At 37.4% G+C, this 7,597-nt stretch overlaps 1 long non-coding RNA gene across 1 annotated transcript; it reads left to right on the top strand.

The window, feature by feature from the left end:
- Positions 1-903: 903 nt before the first annotated feature.
- On the top strand, positions 904-5,110 carry LOC119473522. The gene is made up of 3 exons (XR_005202741.1): positions 904-1,105; positions 4,439-4,607; positions 4,699-5,110. It is a non-coding gene; the product is annotated as an uncharacterized LOC119473522 (long non-coding RNA).
- Positions 5,111-7,597: the final 2,487 nt, after the last annotated feature.

Here is a 7,597-nt window from a genome sequence, read left to right as displayed (position 1 = left end):
ATGCAAATCAAAAACACAATAGGGTATCATCTCACCCCAGTTAGGATGGCTATCATCAAAAAGATAAAAAATAACAAAATGCTAGCAAGAATGTGGGGAAAGGGGAGCTCTTACACACTGTTGATGGAAATGTAAAACAGTATAGCCACTATGGTAGACAGTATGAAGGGTCCTCAAAAAACTGTAAGTAGAATTAATTACCACATGATCTAGCAACCCCACTACTGAACATTTATCTAAAGGAAAAAAAATCAATATATTGAAGAGACATCTGCACTCCCATGTTTATTGCAGCACTTTTCACGGTAACCAAGACAGGAAATCAACCTAGGTATTCAACAACAGATCAATGGATAAAGAAAAGAGGGGATATATACACAATGGAATATTATTAGGCCATAATAGAGGAGGAGGAAATCCTGTCATTTGTGACAGCATGAATGGAACTGGAGGGTACTAAGTGAAATAAACCAGGAAGTTAAAGTTAAATGCAAAGTTCTCACTCATGTGAAAGCTAAAAATAGTTGATCTCATAAAAGTAAAAAGTACAACAGAGGATACTTGAGGATAGGAAAGGTAGCGTAAGGGAGAAATAGGAAGATATTTGCTAAAGGATACAAAATTACAGTTCAATTGGAGGAATAAATTCTAGTGTTTTATACCACTGTAGGATGACTATAGTTAACAATAATATGTTATATAGTTTCAAATAGCTAGGAGTATATTGAATGTTCCCGACACAAAAAATGTATATAAATGTTTGAGATGATATGCTAATTACCATGATCTGATCACTGTGTATGAAATCATCACTATGTATCCCATAAATATGTACAATTAGCATGTGCCAATTAAAAAATTAAATTTTAAAAATTTATCCAGTTGATTGTTGCTAAGCTCTTGAAAACATCACAGACAGACCTCTAATGGGTTCATATGCCTAGAAGCAGAGTCACCTAGCAGGGCTAAGTTGATTAAGAACAGGCTGGCTTGACCTTTATTTTGCTTTGTTTAGTACTAGGAACAAAGCAAGCTGAAACAGTTTGTGCATTAAGTTTGAAAAGCCCTGAGCAATAAAAGTAAGGCCTACTTAGACAATACTGAGGTAGATAAAAATATCTTACAACAGTGATGATTTCTGAGAAGGATTAAGTGGTGATTTCCGATTCTTGGCTCAATGGGGAGAAGTGATCCGTTGTCTGCTACAGGAAATGATCATCATTGTGCCCTGGGACCCACCACAGTGCACACAGCGGCATTGTGGGTAGTGCTGCCTACCACAGTTCTGATTGGGTCAGAAGGTAGGTAACCAACTTACGTTTATCCACATAATCCTTTTTCTGGAAAATTTAGAAGAAAAAGTAAAAAGATAAATCGCTCACCTAGAGTTTGGATATTTGACCTTGAAATCAGGAGATTGAAGTGGCCATGTTTCCTGGAACGGGGCCAGTGTTGAAGAGAACATCAGTCTACCCAAATAGAGATGAAGCCACCATGGAGAGGTGAGGTCCTGCGAGTATCTAACAGTTCAGTTCTAATCTGTTCCGGGCATCCTTCTGTACTCCTGTCCTTGGGTTCTGTAAGACTTTCCACTATCATTTCAATAAGAAGGCTATCTGAAATTGGCTTCTGTCACTTGTGACCAGAAGAGGATGCTTTTATTTGTTTTTATTTAAATATAGTATAGGATTTTTACTTTTATATTCACAATTTTCTTTGCATGTACATTTGAAATATGTTGTAACTAATAAATTCCACTTTATGTGAAAATAGAAATTTACTATAATATAAATTTACTTTGATTCACCTCTTCTCTCCACTTTCTTACTTAATTTTCTTGAGATAAGGTCTCACTCTACAGGCTGGAGTGTAGTGGTAGGATCTCAGCTTACTGCAACCTTCACCTCCTGAGCTCAAGTGGTCCTCCAGCCTCAGCCTTCTAATAGTTGAGACTACAGGCATGCACCACCAGGCTGGCTCAGTTTTCTACTTGTAGTAGAGACAGGGTTTCGCCATGTCGCCCAGCCTCATCTCAAACTCCTGGGCTCAAGTGATCTGCTTGCCTCAGCCTTCCAAAGTTCTGGTCTCACCACAAGGCCCTCTCTCCACTTTTCTAATAACGGTCAATATAACCTGCATGTGACAACCAAGAATGCTGACACTACTGAATTAATTGGGTTCTTAATACTTAAATATTCTCCACAGAAAAACTTGATTTAAAAACATTTAAATTTGTCATCCAAGTTGTCAGAATTTGGATACATTTGTATGTGTTTACTGCTCTTTCACCTTTCTTACATTTTAACTTATACTTCATGGCATCAGTAGCTAGACTATGTTTTGGTAAAGTGTTTCAAGAATTTTACATTGTAGTAGGTAATCTGAATTTTTCCTTTTTCTTTCTTTCTTTTTTTTTTTTTTTTTTTTTTTTTTTTTTTTTTTTTTTTTTTTTTTTTTTTTTTTTTTTTTTTTTTTNTTTTGAGATGGAGTCTCGCTCTGTTACCCAGAATGGAGGGCATTAGCACAATCTCGGCTCATTGCAACCTCTGCCTCCCAAAGTGGTGGGATTACAGGCGGGAGCCACCACGCCCAGTCTTGAATCTTTCAATGGCTTGAAACAATATAAGAATGATACCATAAGAGTGTAGTGTTTGCTATCAGTGCCTAGCCCTATTCCTCAGACTGTGTAATTCTAACAACAGACACCTCCTAATGCCAGAATTTATATCTCTGTGCTCAGAGAATTTTTTCCAATACAAAGCTAATCTTCCTTGCCTGTGCAGTAGCCTAAAAGTACCAAAGAATTAACAGTTTGACAGAGAGGCTCTCAAGCAATGACAAATGATTGACGTGAGATGACATAACTACTCTAGCTTCTCCACCTTTCAAATGGAATAATTCTGAAACGTGGTTTTTAAAAAAATGTTTACAGTTAAAACACACATAACATAGAATTAACTATTTAAATTTATAATACAGTGGCATTCTGTCCATTCACAGTGGTGTATGACCAACACCTCTATCTAGGTCCAAAATATTTTCATCTCTAGGAAAGGACACACTATACCATAAAGCAGCCATTCCCCATTGGCAACAAGTAATTTGCTTTCTATTTCTATGCATTTACTTAGTCTGAATATTTCTTACAAGTGAAATAATATAATTCATGACCTTTTGTGTCAGGTTTCTTTCACTAATTTTTTTTTGAGACAGAGTCTTGCCCTATCACCAGGCTGGAGTGCCGTGGCATGATCTTGGCTCACTGCAACCTCCACCTCCCAGTTTCAAGCGATTCTCCTGCCTCAAGTCTCCAGAGTAGCTGGGACTACAGGCACGTACCGCCATGCCAAGCTAATTTGTGTATTTTTAGTAGAGAAGGATTTCACCATGCTGGCCAGGATGGTTTTAATCTCTTTACCTTGTGACCCACCTGCCTTGGCCTCCTAAAGTGCTGGGATTACCAGGTGTGAGCCACTGCACCCGGCCAGCATGTTTTTGAGGTTCATCTGTGTTGCAAAATTTATCAGTACATTTTTTATGGCAGAGTAGTATTCTATTGTATGGTTATACCATTCTTGTTTATCCATTGATTAGTTGATGGAAATTTGGGCTGTTTCCATCTTTCAGCACGATGAGGAACATCTGTGGACAATCATGGCAATACTCATTTAGGATATAGTATTATATTATGTTCACTTATTTTTGATTATTTGTGACTTAGTTGTAGAACTGCTAGGTCATACGGAAATCCTACATTTAAGTTTATGAATAATTTCCAAACTGTTTGCCACAACAGCCGCACCATTTTACATTCCTACCAGCAAAGTATGAGAGTTCCACATCTTTCACATCTTTGCCAACACTTACTACTTTCTGCTTTTTTTAAAAAAAGTCTAGCCATCCTTATAAGTGTAAATTGGTATCTCATTGTGGTTTTCATTTAAATTTCCCCTAATAGTTAATGATGTTGAGCATCTTTTAATGTGGTTAATGACCATTGTATATCCTCTTTGAAGAAAGGTCTATTCAAGTCTCTCGCCCATTTTAAATTGGATTGTCTTTTTGTTACTTACAAGAGTTATTTACATATTCTGAGTACTAGACATTTATCAGATATGATTTCTCTAATTCCGTAGGTTGTTTTTATGTTCTTAATAGTGTCCTTTGTTGCACAAAAGCTTTTAATTTTTATTAAGTCCAATTTATGTATTTTTTCTTTTGTTTCTTGTGTTTTTGTTACACCTTAAGAATCTATTGCCAAATCTAAGGTCATCAAGATTTTGAAGCATGTGTTCTTATACTGTTTCTCAATGTTTCCAAATTAGATTAACTCCAGTGGTAGCTGCCTTAATATTTAACATTTTAATGACTACATTCCTTGTCTCTCTGTTCCACTTCCCACTCACCTCCTGATTTTCTCTATACCTCCAAAATAAAGAGCTTGCACTGAAGTGCGCTGGCTCAAGATCTGATCCTAGAAGCAGATGAACTAAGACAACCAGGATTGGGGCTTGACATCTTTTTCTCAAAACCCCACTGAAATTTCATCATTTTCTTTGGGCACTCTGCATTGTAAAGAAGAATGATGCGATCTTTTCTCTATGCAGGTATTTTAAGCCTCCTTTAAAAATCCATAAACCAAAAAACGAAGCTGTATATTCATATTAAGTGGGATTTCTCTTTATTATTTTTTTCTAGATTGTGGCACTACCTTTTTCTTCTAAACTTTGATATGCCAAAAAGCAAGATTACAACAAATTTGGTTTAAAGATCTAACTGGTTTTTATTTGCAATTCTAGAATTGAGTAACATCTCAATCTATAAAACAGAATAGGTATTCTAATGTAGGTAATCTCAGAAGACGTTGATTTTATAGAAAAAGACTGAAGAACGCAGAGATAAGGACTGAAAAATAGATTTGGTCATTTCAAAGTTACTTTCCTTATAGAGTTAAAACAAAGGGAACTTTCTTATCATGACGGCTCAGGTAAACTGGGTCCTTCTGATTGGTTATTGTGACTCTCCTGATTTTCTGGAATTCTGGCCCATTTCAGAGTTCACTTTAAGTAGCAACTAGCAGTAAGAATTCAATTCTTGTGTGTCCTTTGTAGGGACATGGATGAATCTGGAAACTGTCATTCTCAGCAAACTGACACAAGAACAGAAAATCATACACTGCACATTCTCACTCACAGGTGGGTGTTGAACAATGAGAACACATGGACACAGGGAGGGGAGCGTCACACACTGGGGTCTCTTGGGGTGGAATAGAGGAGGGACAGCAGGGGATGGGGAGGTTGGGGAGGGATAACATAGGGAGAAATGCCAGATATAGGTGACGGGGGGGTGTTGACAGCAAACCACATTGCCATGTATGTGCCTATGCAACAATCCTGCATGTTCTGCACATGTATTCCAGAACCTAAAGTGCAATAAAATACAATTTATACACACACACACACACACACACACACACACACACACACGTATTCAATTCTGGTTTGGTCTGGTGTACTGGTGGGGCTTCATTCAGAAGCTTAGTCCAAAATAATGGCCTCTTATGAATTTATTTGAAATGTATTTTGGCCTGAAAAGGTTTTCTTATATGTTGTTGACCATTGCTTTTACAGTTTCTAAAAAATTATTTTACAGAGAAAGAATTATAAATAAACTTAATCTTTAAGTTTTGCCCAGTATAATTCTTGTCTTCATTTTCTGCCACAGTGATTCTACTCTGAATTGCTTCTAACATGAATTTTAAGCACAGCATAGTAGTTTTGGTTTGACTACATTTATTTCTCTTCTGTTAGACATTTCTTATATTTCACTGTTTCTTTCATGTAATCCTAATTTATCATATTTTGTTTAAAACATAAAAGAAATTCATTCTAAAAACTTCCATTTTGCAGAGCAAAACCTCTGTAGGTATACTCTGCTCAATTATTAGAACTATAGTTTTCTTTGCTTCAGAATTGATATACAGGCCCTATACTGTCATTTTTATTTTCATTCTTCTTTAAGCAAAAGTAGCTTCATTCAGATCAACAGAATGCAAACGAGCAAGTGCTGCTCTACTCTGAACTTCATGAGGTTCCCTTCTCAAACCCGCAGCTCAAGGGCAAATAGTTTTTATAGGTCCAAGTAAAATTTATAGTCTTTAATCATTAACTTATACTTTTTAGACTGCTATCCCAGGCTGAGGAAAGAGCTGCTCTGGCTCTCCTTGCCTGCTTTCTAACAGTGAGGAGGTGTTTTTATCCTAAGTGATATGAAAGCCCACAGGCTTTTCCTGTCTCTTGCCCTCCCTCTTGCTTAGTGCTGTTATCACAAGATAGAGAACATCACTATTATTCCCCACTCTCTACCATGTTATACCTCAAAGGACTTGCAGTTTTAATCTGTAACATGTCTGGGGGAAAAAAAAAAAGTTGTTATGTGTGAGTATGGGGAGGAATCAAAGGGAGAGCGAGGAAGGCTGGGGGGATCCGAGAGCTGGGAAGGGTCTGACAAAGTTTCCTTTCCAGAATTTTGCACATGAGTTGATTTCTTATTCTGATCCATGTGGATTGTGACAGGGAATTATTTCCGTCCAGAAAAACCTCTGTAGAGAGCTGGCAGTCCTTAGCTTTCGTTTGTCTCATTTTTGTGCATTTTTATGCTTCTATCAATAGGAAGTTGGAAAGGGTCACATCCCAAAATTGAAAAGCAAAGCCAAAAGGCTGCAAATGAAACTATGAGGTTCTATGTCTGTGTTTGGAAGAAAGTGGGAGGTGAAAAGTGTGTAAGGACTTCAATAGGATGCACTCTGTTCACTGCTGCCTTCTTCAGATTTGAAGATCACGGATGGGGTTTGATAATGTGGTGCCCTAGCCCAAGGGAAGAAGACAATAAAATAATGAAGGAGGAACCTAAGAGCAGCTAAGCATGCCTAAAGTAGAAATATATTTCTAGCTCATTTCTTCCCCACTCATAACTATTGAAAAGCAGCTGGCTGTTTCTTTAATTTAATCCTTTGTCTATCTTAGAGTTGACAAAGCAGGTTCTATTTAAAGGAGCCTTTTACATTTTCAAAGGAGAAAAAATGGGGTGGGGGTGGCATATTATATGAGGAAACTTTAAAAACTCTTCACAAAATATATATGTTTCAGGAGAAAAGTATCAGGGGAGAACCAAACGAGTTCAATGTTTCCTTGTTTCTGCAGTCTCTTGACCCGAGTTCTAATCTTGAATCACTACCACACGACCTTGGCAGGTCACATCATTTATTTGGACCCCAGGTACTTTTCTGATCTTCTGGAATTCTTCCTGGGGCTTTAAATGTGTACATCTTCCACTCTGAATTTCCTCTTGTGACCTGCCAAGTTCACAAATAACACGGGAGAGACTGTCATACTGCATTTAGTTCTGTAGGATCACCAGCACGTGGGTGGATTCAAATCTATGATCTTACTATTTCATTTAACCCAGATGCTACATTTCTTCTGCTTTCTCAGCTTAAGTGAGGTACAGACTTGGACTGAGATGAACTGGCTTCATCCCAAACTGGAGAAGAAAGATATTACCTGGCAAAAACAAATACCTGGAGGAAGAGACACAG

This window comes from Cebus imitator, unplaced genomic scaffold, assembly GCF_001604975.1.
Source record: "Cebus imitator isolate Cc_AM_T3 unplaced genomic scaffold, Cebus_imitator-1.0 Scaffold165, whole genome shotgun sequence".
Classification (NCBI taxonomy): Eukaryota; Metazoa; Chordata; class Mammalia; order Primates; family Cebidae; genus Cebus; species Cebus imitator.
Note: the sequence above shows the minus strand (reverse complement) of the source record. Positions and strands in the feature narration are given on the sequence as shown.